At 45.4% G+C, this 12,910-nt stretch overlaps 1 protein-coding gene across 3 annotated transcripts in view; it reads right to left on the reverse strand.

Moving 5' to 3' along the window:
• The window catches only part of STK38 (serine/threonine kinase 38), a 53,766-nt gene extending 52,569 nt beyond the window's left edge, over positions 1 to 1,197 (reverse strand). For 2 of the 3 annotated variants that reach the window (XM_054490432.2, XM_054490433.2), the window contains exon 1: positions 870 to 1,197. The gene's annotated coding sequence lies outside the window, so the exon portion shown is untranslated. The remainder of the gene's footprint in view (positions 1 to 869) is intronic. The other variant, XM_063666168.1, reaches the window with a different exon arrangement.
• Positions 1,198 to 12,910: the final 11,713 nt, after the last annotated feature.

The raw sequence follows: 12,910 nt of genomic DNA on the forward strand, positions 1-12,910 counted from the left end.
TCTCTCCTCTTAGGAGGAAGCTGGTGTCTAACGTTTAGGGTGGGGAGGAGAGCCTGTTATCGTGGTGGTGGTTGTTTTATGTTTAGGGAAACCAAATATACTGCCTGGCTAATTCAGAGGCAGGGTGAGCTCAAAAGGTGGAGACACTCAGGGTCTACTTCACTCCAACCCTCCTCGGTGCATTTCAAACAGAACAAGTTTCTCTCCGAGTCTTTCAGTCGTTTCAAAATGAACTGAGAGATCTGGTCTCTCTGCCCGCTGTTCTGCCCGCTTTCTGACACAGACTTTCCTCTAAGCCCTTATCGACTTTTTCCTCTGGCTGTTGCTTTTCCACTCTCTTCTTAAGAATTTTCCCTGCCTTTTCCTGTGATTTTAAGCTTATCTGAAGCCCCGTATCCTAAGACTAACGGAGAAAGGAGCCGACTCAAAGATACCACACCCCAAGGGGGGCTTTCGACATCTCTGCCTCAGACCACAGTTCACAGACCCCAGAAGAAGGAAAAGGAGATAAAAACTGGTGATGACCGAGTTCCCTGAGGGACTGACTGGTGGCAGGGAGCAGACAAAGGTGGCAACATGGAAAAGAGAGCCTGGCTCCCGCTCCAACTGCAAAAAGAGAAAGAGAAAGGATGGGGTGGAAAGGCTGGGACTGGAAAAATGTGGAGAGGGCCAACAAGGGGCATCTGGAGACGGGGAAAGAAGGGGGTTAAGGAGAGGGGCGGAGAGAGGCCAAGAGGCTGAGAGGTTAGGGCTTGAAAGAGGGCGCCGGCGAGAAGGAGAAAGCCCAAGAAGGAGTCGGAGGTTGGGGAAGGAGGAGATAAAGGAACAACCCTGGGATGGAGCGAAGACGGCGGCAGCAAGCAACTCACCAGAGCCCCGGGAGAGGCAGGGCTGGGGACGGCGGAGAGCCGCAGACGCCCCTTCGGCCAGTAGTCTCGACGTGAAGGCTGGCGAAGCCCCGGCGGCGGCAGCCAACGAGCCAAAGACGGGAGGGGACGCGTGAGGGACTCTGAGACAGGGGGCGACAGGCGGTTACGGGTGAGGACAACAGGAAGCGTTCCAACCGCCGGAAAAGACGGGAGCGCTAAGCGGCCAAGGCGGTCCGGTACCCCGCCGCGGAGACGGGCTGGCGCGGCACCCCCAGGACCGAAACTACGCATGCGCGACTTCCCGGTGCGGCCGGGATTGCGGAACTGCGCGTGCGTGGCCCCGCCCGGCCCCTCCCTTCACCCCCTGCCTGGGGCTGGCTGGACCTGGGTGAGGCCAGATGTGTGAGTGTGGGGTGGTCTCGAAGTAGGCTGGGCTGAGGGGGAAGTTCCCTTGTTTTCTTTTGTTTTACTTTTTACTTCGAAATAATTATGGACTCACAAGAAGTTGCAAAATTAATGCATACAGGTTCCCTATACCATCACCCACCCAGCTTACCTCAACATTTTTCTTAAGATACAACATTCTCAAAGCCAGGAAATTGACATTCGCACAATACAATTAACTAAACCAATACAATTAACTTCATTACAGATCATACTCGGATTTAACCTGTTTGATATGCAGTCATGTGCGTGTGTGTGAGTGTGTGTGTAGTTCTATGAAATGTTACCACCTGTATAGTTCCCACCCATCCCCCTACCCCGCCTTTGGGCACTTCTCGTTTCTTGAGAATGGAGCACAACGCCCTCAACTACAAAGTGTCAGGCTCCTGGAAACTAAGATGAATGAGACATGGTCCCTGACTGCCTGCAAAGGGGCCATCTAGGGAGAGAAGGAAGCATGTGCTGCGAGTCATTCATTCATTTCATCTTCAAAGCCCAGTTTCCTTGTGTCTAGCCTCTTACAAAAATCACTTCTCGCCAGGCGCGGTGGCTCGTGCCTGTAATTCCAGCACTTTGGGAGGTCCAGGTGGGAGGATCGCTTGAGCCTAGGAGTTTGAGACCAATCTGGGCAACATAAGAAGACTCCACCTCTAAAAAATTTTTGTAATTGGCCGGCATGGTGGCACGTGCCTGTGGTCCCACCTACTGCAGAGGCTGAAGCAGGAGGGTTGATTGAGCCCAGAAGTTCAGGGCTGCTATGAGCCATGATCATGACACTGCACCCCAGCCTGGGCAACGGAGGGAGACCCTGTCTCAATCAATCACTACATACATATCAATCAATCACTTCGCCTTTCATTCTCTCTGCCCAGAGGCCCTTCTCCCCAAATGCCTGTTGTCAAAGTCCTACCCATCCTTAAGCTTTTAATAACAGTCCAAGATGTTTGCATAATGCTTTACAGTTTACAAACAACTTTCACTTATTTAATCTCACTTGGTCCTCACTTTGGCAGTGACACATGAGGTTTTGCAGATAAAGTAATTGACACTCAGAGAAGCTAAGTAACTTGTCTGAATTCCCACAGCTAGTAAGCCAAGTAGCCAAGAGGGGAACCCCATTTTCTGTCTGCAAATCCAATGTTCTTTCTCCTCTTCCCTTTCCTTCCTCCAAAGCCCAGCTCAAACCTTATCTTCCTCCTGGAACTTTCCCAGTTTCAGAAGAGGAATTTCACTCTCTCTTCTCTTATATATATTTTTTTTTGGGGGGGGGGGGTTGGTTTTTGTTTTGTTTTGTTTTGAGACAGAGTCTCGCTCTGTCGCTAGGCTGGAGTGTAGTGGCACGATCTCGGCTCACTGCAACCTCCACCTCCCGGGCTCAAGCGATTCTCCTGCCTCAGCCTCCTGAGTAGCTGGGACTACAGGACTACAGTCACGTGCCACCATGCCCAGCTAATATTCTTCTTCTTCTTCTTTTTTTTTTTTTTTTGAGACGGAGTCTTGCTCTGTTGCCCAGGCTGGAGTGCAGTGGCACGATCTCGGCTCACTGCAAGCTCCGCCTCCCGGATTCACACCATTCTCCTGCCTCAGCCTCCCGAGTAGCTGGGACTACAGGCGCCCGCCACCAAGCCCGGCTAATTTTTTGTATTTTTAGTAGAGACGGGATTTTACCGTATTAACCAGGATGGTCTTGATCTCCTGACCTTGTGATCTGCCTGCCTCAGCCTCCCAAAGTGCTGGGATTACAGGTGTGAGCCACAGCACCCGGCCCTCTCCTATATTAATTTATCTGTACCACAACTCAAATAAGCACTAAAGTTTTCCTCAAAACAGCCCAGCCACATTATGCTGCTCTTTCTACAGGAACCCAAAAGGTGACATTTTACCAAGATTCCAATAACTATAATGGACATTTGTCATTCTTTTTGGCCACTCAAGCATCGGAATCCCTTTCCTATCACCACCACCAAAACTGAAATCACTTATACCCATCCCAGACTATGAGTTGGAAATTAGAATGATCTGACCTGCATAATTCTGATGTTGTCACATCCCCGTGTTTGTTTGTTTGTTTGTTTTTTGAGACGGGGTCTCACTCTGTCACCCAGGCTGGAGAGCAGTGGCACAATCATAGCTCACTGCAACCTCGAACTGCTGGACTCAAGCAATCCTCCTACCTCAGCCTTGTGAGTAGCTGGGACCAAAGGTGCGCACGACCTTGCTCGGCTAGTTTTTTAATTTTTTGTAGAGTCAGGTCTCACTATGTTGCCCAGACTGGTCTCAAACTCCTGTTCTCAGGTGATCCTCCTACCTCAGCCTCCCAATGTGCTGGGATTACAGGCATGAACCACCTTACACAGTGAGTCGAGCTTTATTTTAAATTTTGATGTTTTGTTCATTATGGATTTTTTTGCATTAATTTTGATTTTTGAAAAGCAGTGCATTAAAATAGTCTTTATCTTGATTACTGAGTTTTTGTGCCCAAGGTGAGTGTCTTGCTCACCTGCTCAACTCACCTGTTCTTTGTCCCAAGGGAATCACCTGCCTCTACTTTATCAAGCTGACCTATGATTGCTTCACCAGCCAAAACTGAACCACTTGGAAAGAACCACAACTCTTTTTAAAAACAGGCATCTTACCCCTTAGCAGTGTGTGCCCCACCCATTGGGGCAGTGGCATCAATTGCCTCTGAATATTCCTTTCATAAGAGGACAGGAACTATGCTTGGGTGCCTGCTAGCCCAGTTGCTCTCAAACTGTGACATGCACATAAATCTCCTGGGATTTGGTTAAAGAGCAGATCTGGCTGAAGTCTGGGGCAGAGCTGAGATACTGCATTTCAAACAAGCCCCCAGATGATGCTATCACTGCTGGTCCATGTACTACACTTAGAGTAGCAAGGAACTTGAACATATATCCAAGTAAAAAGCAAGAAGGAGAAAGTGCCCATAATCCAGCAGCCGTAGGTCCCAACCAAGGCCAAGACTAGGGTGAAGCATGTGAGGGCATAACATTTAAGAAGACACTCACTTTCAGGTTCTACTCCTGCATTTGCAGAATGCTGAGAGTGAAGGCAGCCTTACATTGAGTGTCCTAGGAACCTTGCTTGCTTTAGCCTGGTCCCACCCTGGTAACATAACCACCAAGTAACATTTTGGTGGGTATTCCTCCAGATTATCTTTTTTTTTTTTTTTTTTTTCTGAGACAGGGTCTCGCTCTGTCACCTAGGCTGTAGTGCGGTGGCGTGATAACAGCTCACTGCAGCCTTGACCTCCTGAGCTCAAGCAATCCACCTGCCTCAGCTTCCCAAAGTGCTGGGATTACAGGTGTGAGCCACTGCACCTGGCCTTGAGACTAGTGTGCATGAGTGTGTGTGTTTAGTTTTGTTTTGTTTTGGAGACAGAGTCTCGCTCTGTCACCCAGGCTGGAGTGCACTGATGTGATCTGGGGTCACTGCAACCTCCGCCTCCTGGCTTGAAGAGATTCTCCTACCTCAGCCTCCCCAGTAGCTGGGATTACAGGCGTGCACCACTAGGCTTGGCTAATTTTTGCAGTTTTAGTAGAGAGGGGATTTCGTCATATTGGCCAGGCTGGTTTCAAACTTCTGACCTCAAGTGATCCACCCACCTCGGCCTCCCAAAGTGCTGGGATTATAGGCGTGAGCCACCGTGCCCGGCCGTGTGTGTGTATTTTAAATGAGTCTCACTGTATTGCCCAGGCTGGAGTGCAGTGACACAATCATGGCTCACTGCAGGCTCAACCTCCCAGGCTCTCTTGCCTCAGCCTTCCAAGTAGCTGGTCTACAGATATGCACCGCTGCACCTGGCAAATTTTTAAATTTTTTGAAGAGATGGGGTCTCCCTGTGATGCCCATGCTGGACTCTAACTCCTGGATTCAAGTAATCCTCCCACTTTGGCCTCGAAAGTGCTGGGATTACAGGCATGAGCCACTCTGTCCAGCTGAGACTACTTTCTAATACACATATAAATGCATGGAATCATAGTATATATGCTTATATTGTATGTAATTATATCTACACATGCGGTATTATACTGTTATTTGTTCATTTATATCTAAATTGTGATGTTTTAAATCTTCAAGCTCTATTTAATCTCACAAATTCATTTAATCTTGTTCCTCTAAAATACGCCCAGTGGCCTTCTCTGAGTGGAGGAATTGTGAGTGGTTATATTTTCTTCTTTATACTTTTCTGTACTTTCCAAATTTTCTACACTGGACCCCATAACCTTTTAATTAAGTTTTTATTTTTATCAAAGTAATACATGTACAGACTTGAAAAAGATTAAATGATCTACAAGACTCATAATGATAAACAGCAATTCCTTGCCCCACCCACTCCCACCAGATTCACTCAGCAGAAGCAGATGCTTTACAAGCTTTTAGTTGTTCTTCTGCCATTTATCTCCTTGTTTTGAAATAACATTGCTATTTCTTAAGTTTTTATTTTTAAATCTTTTTAATTTCCTCAATTAAGATGAGGATTTAACTCACTTATACCACAACTTCTTCTACCACTGCCATCCCTCTTAAATCGGTAGTCAGTGTTTACAATTGAGTCAGATTATCTTCATGTACCACTTTTTGTTTTCCCTGGAGTTAACAATAGCTTCAGTTTTTTCTCCTACATAATTTCATTTTTAAATAGCGATCACTGACTTCTCTGCAACCTCTTTGTCAAAACTGAAAAAATGTTCTCAGGTTATGGTCAAACTCACAATTCATTATCAGCTCCATTTTTTTCTCCAGGATCATCCTCCCTGGAGCCCTCTGTATTAGTCAGGGTTCTCCAGAGAAACAGAATCACAGGGCTATATAGAAATTATGTAGAGACTATATAGAGATACAGAGATTTGTTTTAAGGAATTGGCTCATGCAATTGTGGAGGGTGGAAAGTCTGAAATTTGCAGGGCAGTCTGGAAACTGAAAAGAGTCGATGTTGCAGTTTTGAGTCTGAAATCCACAGGGTAGGCCAGCAGTCTAGAAACTCAGCTGGGATTTCTATGTTGCCATCTTGAGACAGAATTTCTTCTTCCTCAGGAAACCTCAGTTTTTGCTCTTAAGGCCTTCAACTGATGGGGTGAGGCCCACCCACAGTATGGCGGGTAATCTGCTTAATTTAAGTTCAAATGAGGACAGGTGCAATGGCTCACGCCTGTAATCCCAGCACTTTGGGAGGCCGAGGCGGGTGGATCACTTGAGGTCAGGAGTTCGAGATCAGCCTGGCCAACATGACAAAGCCCTGTCTCTACTAAAAATACAAAAATTAGCCAGGTGTGGTGGCGCATGCCTGTAATCCCAGCTACTCAGGAGGCTGAGGCAGGAGAATTGCTTGAAACCCAGGGGCGGAGGTTGCAGTGAGCAGAGATCATTCTAAGCTGGGCGACAGAGCATGACTCCGTCTAAAAACAAAAATTAAATAAAGTCAAATGATTATAAATGTTAATCACATATAAAATATACCTTCACATCTACACTAGCATTTGACCTAACAATTGGGCACTATAGCCTAACAAATTTGACACATGAAATTAACCACCCTCCGTCCTCCTAAATAATCCCTCCCCAACCATGTTTTGTTTTGTTTTGTTTTCTCTTTAGTGTCCCCACCTCCTACTTAATTTCATGGCCCTCCCTTTATTTATCAAACATAACTTTCAGCAGGTACTCCTAAGTAAATTAAGACAACCCACCATGTGGGCAAGGTGGCTTACACCTGTAATCCTAGCACTTTGGGAGGCCAAGGCGGGAGGATCACTAGAGCTCAGGAGTTCGAGACCAGCCTGGGCAACATGGCGAAAGCCCATCTCTATGAAAAATGCCAAAAAAAAAAGGATGAGGGTGGTGGCTCAAGCCTGTAATTCCAGCACTTTAGGAGGCTGAGGCGGGCGGATCACTTGAGGTTAGGAGTTCGAGACCAGCCTGGCCAACACAGTGAAACCCTGTCTCTACTAAAAACACAAAAATTAGCCGGGCATGGTGGCACACGCCTGTAATCCCAGCTACTTGGGAGGCTGAGGCAGGAGAATCGCTTGAACCCAGGAGGCAGAGGCTGCAATGAGCTGAGATTGCGCCACTGCACTCCAGCCTGGGTGATAGAGCTAGACTCCATCTCAAAAAAAAAAAAAAAAAAATTAGCTGGGCATGGTGGTGCGCGCCTGTAGTCCCAGCTACTTTGGGGGCTGAGATTGGAGGATGGCTTGAGCCTGGGAGGTCAAGGCTGCAGTGAGCTGAGATTGCACCAGTGCACTCCACCCTGGGTGACAAAGTAAGACACTGTCTCAAAAAAAGAAAAAAAGAAAAAAAAAAAAAAGACAACCCATCAGGGAATTGCGCTAGGGTAGACAAAGTGTTAAAAAAAAAAACAACTGGGGCCAGGCACAGTGGCTCACTCCTGTAATCCCAGCACTTTGGAAGGCCGAGACGGGCGGATCATGAGGTCAGGAGATCGAGACCATCCTGGCTAACATGGTGAAACTCCGTCTCTACTAAAAATACAAAAAAAATTAGCCGGGCGTGATGGCTGGCACCTGTAGTCCCAGCTGTGCGGGAGGCTGAGGCAGGAGAATTGCTTGAACCCAGGAGGCGGAGGTTGCAGTGAACCGAGATCACGCCACAGCACTCCAGCCTGGGCGACGGAGCGATATTCCGTCTGAAAAAAATAAATTAATTAGAAAAAAAAATCCCACAGGGTGGATGGGAGAGTCAGTGGGCACATCCTCCACCCCAATCCAGCAGCTTCCTCACCTCCATTTATTTCCCACTGTTCTAGGAAACACTGTTCTAGGAGGGAGAGCGCTGAGCCCAGGCAGTGTATATACTCCAGAGTAACTGCCAATGAGCAAGCCTGGCCAGGAGAAAAAGAATTTATTTGCAGCTCAAGCCCTTCAGGGAAGCACTAGTATAATTAGCTGGGCCTGCAACAGCTGTCTGGCTGGTCATTTTTATCCTGATCCTTGAACTACAAGCCTGGAAACCTCTGAGTAAAGAAAGCACTAAATGCAAAAATAGCATTTCATGTTGTTCCTTGGTTTCAGACTTGGAGATATAGCAACCCAGAAAACAATGAGAGCTTTGACTGTATGTTTGTGCCTGCTTAGAGATTTTTTAGTTTCTTTAAACTGAATGCTTAAAAATGGGATGAAAATAATTGAGAAGTCTTAAGAGATACACATTTTAAATTAATTTTTTCCAAATGACTGTGTGTGTATGTTGTGATGAGTCAATGTTTCTTTGGGAATTGAGGGTGAAAAAACTCGAAAACTAATAAAGGATGTGAAGTGTGTCAGGTCCAGTGCCCAAATGACACATAACTTTTCCCACCTACCCACTGGGGATTGCAGATATTAGGAGGGAGGGAGTATATATATATATATACATATATATATATACACACACACACACACATATATATAAATATATATATACACACACATATATATGCAAATGTAGACTGAAGGCCTTAGGGGGGAAGGAAAGAGAATTATAATTTCTGAATAAAAATTATAGTTCTGAAAAATTCTGAAAGCTAGAAGTGAAAGGGATAAGATGTCCATTGACCTAATTGTGCTTAGATGGGAACCTCCCCGTAAAACGGAGTTTCTGAGGCTCCCACTGTTGAAAGAAAACTGGTGGGGTGGAGAGCTGCATGAATCACAAGATTCTCAGGCTCCCTTAGGAACGTGCTAAATCTTCCATATTTGCAGAGGCCCCAGAATTGTCCTAACTGCCATCTGATAACTGATCTCAAAAATTTCCTAAAAATGGAAGCATTTGGATCCCATTTGTTCCAAATAGAGGTAATAGCACGCGCACACACACACACACACACACACACACACACACACTCTCTCACTCTCTCTCTCCAAAGGGTTTTATATCCATAAATGTGCAGAGTGCTGGGTTAGGTAAAAGTTACATGTTTCTTTTTTGCAGGACTTCTCAGGACCTTTAATTGCATTCTGACCCTCCATCAGGAACACTTATTATACAGGATTTCCCAAATGCATTTGAGATGCTTTGTGGAGAATGATTAACATTTCCCTAAAATGCTCTCAGGAACCTGGATCTAGATAATCACCATCAGGGTGTGGGCTTAAGAGAAAAGGGCCAAGAAGATCACCTGCTATTTCTCATGTAGTTACAAGTCAAAGGAGCAAAAGGAGGCCCAACTGCCTGTTACCGTCTCCTAGATGTCAAAAATGACCTCATAAATTTCCTTTTCATTCTAAATTGCTAATAATGGTTTCAGAATCCAATCATATCAGAGCTAAGAGGGAACCTAGAGATCACCTCATGTAGTCCTTTTATTTTACAGATGTTGAAACTGGCCTAAGGAGAGGAATTAAGTTGCGCAAAATTACAACGTTAATTAAGTTACAAAACTTGGTTAGAATCAGGTTTCCTGACTTCCTGTCCACTGATTTTTCTCCTGCCCTGTGGTACCTCCTGGTATGACTGGATCCACAGACTAGCAATGGGCTGTTATCACACAATTTTGACAAATTTGCCTATAATTAAAAATGAGATTTAAGCCCAACTGATGGCCTGTATTATCTCAAACAAATCTCAGTAAGACAAAACTTCAATATGACAAAATATTCTAAATAGTCATTGGTATTTGAAGCAGTAGAATTTGATCTGTGATTTCAACACAGGTTTTTTTTTTGGTTTTTTTTTGTGTGTGTGTGACGGAGTCTCCCTCTTCTTGCCCAGGCTGGAGTGCAACGGCACGATCTCAGCTCACTGCAACTTCTGCCTCCTGGTTCAAGTGATTCTCCTGTCTCAGCCTCCCGAGTAGCTGGGACTACAGGTGCCTACCACTACAGCCGGCTAATTTTTTGTATTTTTAGTAGAGACGAGGTTTCACCATGTTGGCCAGGCTGATCAACTACTGATGTCAGATGATCCACCCGCCTCAGCCTCCCAAAGTGTTGGGATTACAGACGTGAGCCACCGCTCCCAACACAGGATTCTTAATTTGTCTCTGAACACAGTCTCATGATGTCGTCCTTGAAAACTGCACTGTGGGTCATAGAGATGTCATGGTCCATCTCTCTTTTTAATGTTTTTGCATTCTTTTAAAGAATAGATCAAGGATTATAAAAGATTAAAAGTGAAAATGTCATTTCTACCTCTGTCTTGCATCCTTTCATTGTTCCCCTTCCCTCTCTGTACAGTTTCCCATTTGTTTTTGTGTATCCTTCTGGAGTTCTTCATGCAATTGGAAGCAAATATAGATACAGAGACTTATGTTTCTCACTTTTTTTACACAAAATGGCACAATCTTTTTATTAGGCAAGTCTCTTCCCCTTTGGACCCTCATTTCCTGATTTCTGAAGAAAGGAGATTGCAGGCCTTGCGCTGTGGCCCACGCCTATAATCCCAGCACTTTAGGAGGCCAAGGCGGGTGGATCACGAGGTCAGGAGATCAAGACCATCCTGGGTAACACAGTGAAATCCCGTCTCTACTAAAAATACAAAAAATTAGCCGGGCGTGGTGGCATGTGCCTGTAATCCCAGCTACTCAGGAGGCTGAGGCAGGAGAATCACTTGAACCCGGGAGGCGGAGCTTGCAGTGAGCCGAGATCGCACCACTGCACTCCAGGCTGGGCGACAGAGGGAGACTCCATTTCAAAAAAAAAAAAAGGAGGTTGCACCAACTCTCCATAGTCCCTTCCAGATTCTCAGATGCTGGGGATGCATCAAGCCCTGGCACTCACTCTGCTTCTCTCAACAATGTTTAGGTTTTTGGAAAGTCATACTTGTATGGCTGGTTTTGTCAGTGACCTCAAATTTAAGTACCCGGGGTGTGGTTTGCAGACACTGGTATTTCATGCTTTAAGAAAATCCAGTACACAAATGTCAACATTTCCAAAGCAAATTAGGGAGTGTCTGTTTGCATTACAAATGAACCTTGCAGAAATGATTCATCAAAAGTTTTTTTTTCCTGTATTTCCATATATTTTTTCACTAAATAAATAATACTTGGTACAAAATTCAAAAGAGTATGCAATGAAAACCTTCCACCTTGATCCCCAGCCACTGAGCTCCCTTCCCCATGGGTCACCTCTTACCAGTTTCTTCTGCATCCTTCCATATTCTTTGCATATGCAAACATAGCTATACATATATTTTTTAATAACACTCTAAACATACAGTTTTGCACCTTATTATCCTTTGCTGAAAAATATACTTTGGAAAGCCTTCCAGATCATCAGGAGAAATAGAAATGCCTCAGTCCTTTTTTTTCTTTTTTTTTTTTTGAGATGGAGTCTTGCTCTGTAGCCCAGTGCAGCGGCGTGATCTCAGCTCACTGCAACCTCTGCCTCCTGGGTCCCGGTTCAAGCAATTCTCCTGTCTCAGCCTCCCAAGTAGCTGGGACTACAGGCGCCCGCCACCACGCCTGGCTAATTTTTTGGATTTTTAGTAGAGACGGGGTTTCACCGTGTTAGCCAGGATGGTCTCGATCTCCTGACCTCGTAATCCGCCCGCCTTGGCCTCCCAAAGTGCTGGGATTACAGGCGTGAGCCACCGTGCCTGGCCAATGCTAAGCTAATTTTTGTAGTTTTAGCAGAGACAGGGTTTCACCGTGTTGGCCAAGCTGGTCTTGAACTCCTGACCTCGTGATCCGCCTGCCTCGGCCTCCCAAAGTGCTGGGATTACAGGTGTGAGCCACTGAGCCAGGCCCCCTTCTTTTTTTTTTTAAGGGCTTCATAATTTCCCATTGACAGATCAAAATGAATTTTAGCTAAATGGGGCTGTTTTTCATAGTGAACTCAACTATTCCATTGACAATCTGATTTAATTCCTGCAGCCTTATTTTCAGTTGCACTCTATTGCAGGAAACAAGATGCTCTCAGGGTGCTTCCGTCTGTGCACAGTGCGCAATGAGCAGGCATCAGTGTCTACAAACAGATGTGCCAACAGAAACTCACAAGTGTTTTCACCTCTGAAACCTTAGGATTGAATCTCAGATTAGTTAAAGATCCTCAGTTTAATCTTCCTAATTTTTAGAGTAACTTTTTCCATTTCCTGATTTTTAGAATGAGCTTCCGTCTCTCTTTCTCTCCTCATTACTGAAAGCAGAACAATCTAATGCTGTTTTTCTGTTTTTCTTTTCGGCTCCAAGCTTTTGAAACCAGCCCCATTCTCCAAGGTTCTTACTTAACCCACTGAAGACTACTAGCAGCTTTTACCCTATGCTGGTCCTCACCTCTGCCCTCATAATAATAAAACTCCTCTACAGTCACATTCAATATCAGAATAGATATTGAAAGAAAGAATTTTGATCAGAGGCAGGGGATGATGGGATATTGATCTCCCAGCCCTCAGGGCAGCCAAGGGGCTCAGGCAGCCTTGAGTAGCCTCATCATTCATTTACCTCTGGGGATGTACAAAGGGTATGATTTTTCATGTGTGACTGTGAAAAAGGTTGAGAAGCTCTAATGAGCACCATGAGAGGAAACACTGTCATTAGTGTTTGGCACATGCTGTGTTCTCAGTTAATATGTGGTTGATTGATTGGCTAGTTGAATGACATAATCAGGAGCTATGTACTCAATAAATAGTAGATATTATGA

This window comes from Pongo pygmaeus, chromosome 5 (genome assembly GCF_028885625.2).
Source record: "Pongo pygmaeus isolate AG05252 chromosome 5, NHGRI_mPonPyg2-v2.0_pri, whole genome shotgun sequence".
Lineage (NCBI taxonomy): Eukaryota > Metazoa > Chordata > Mammalia > Primates > Hominidae > Pongo > Pongo pygmaeus.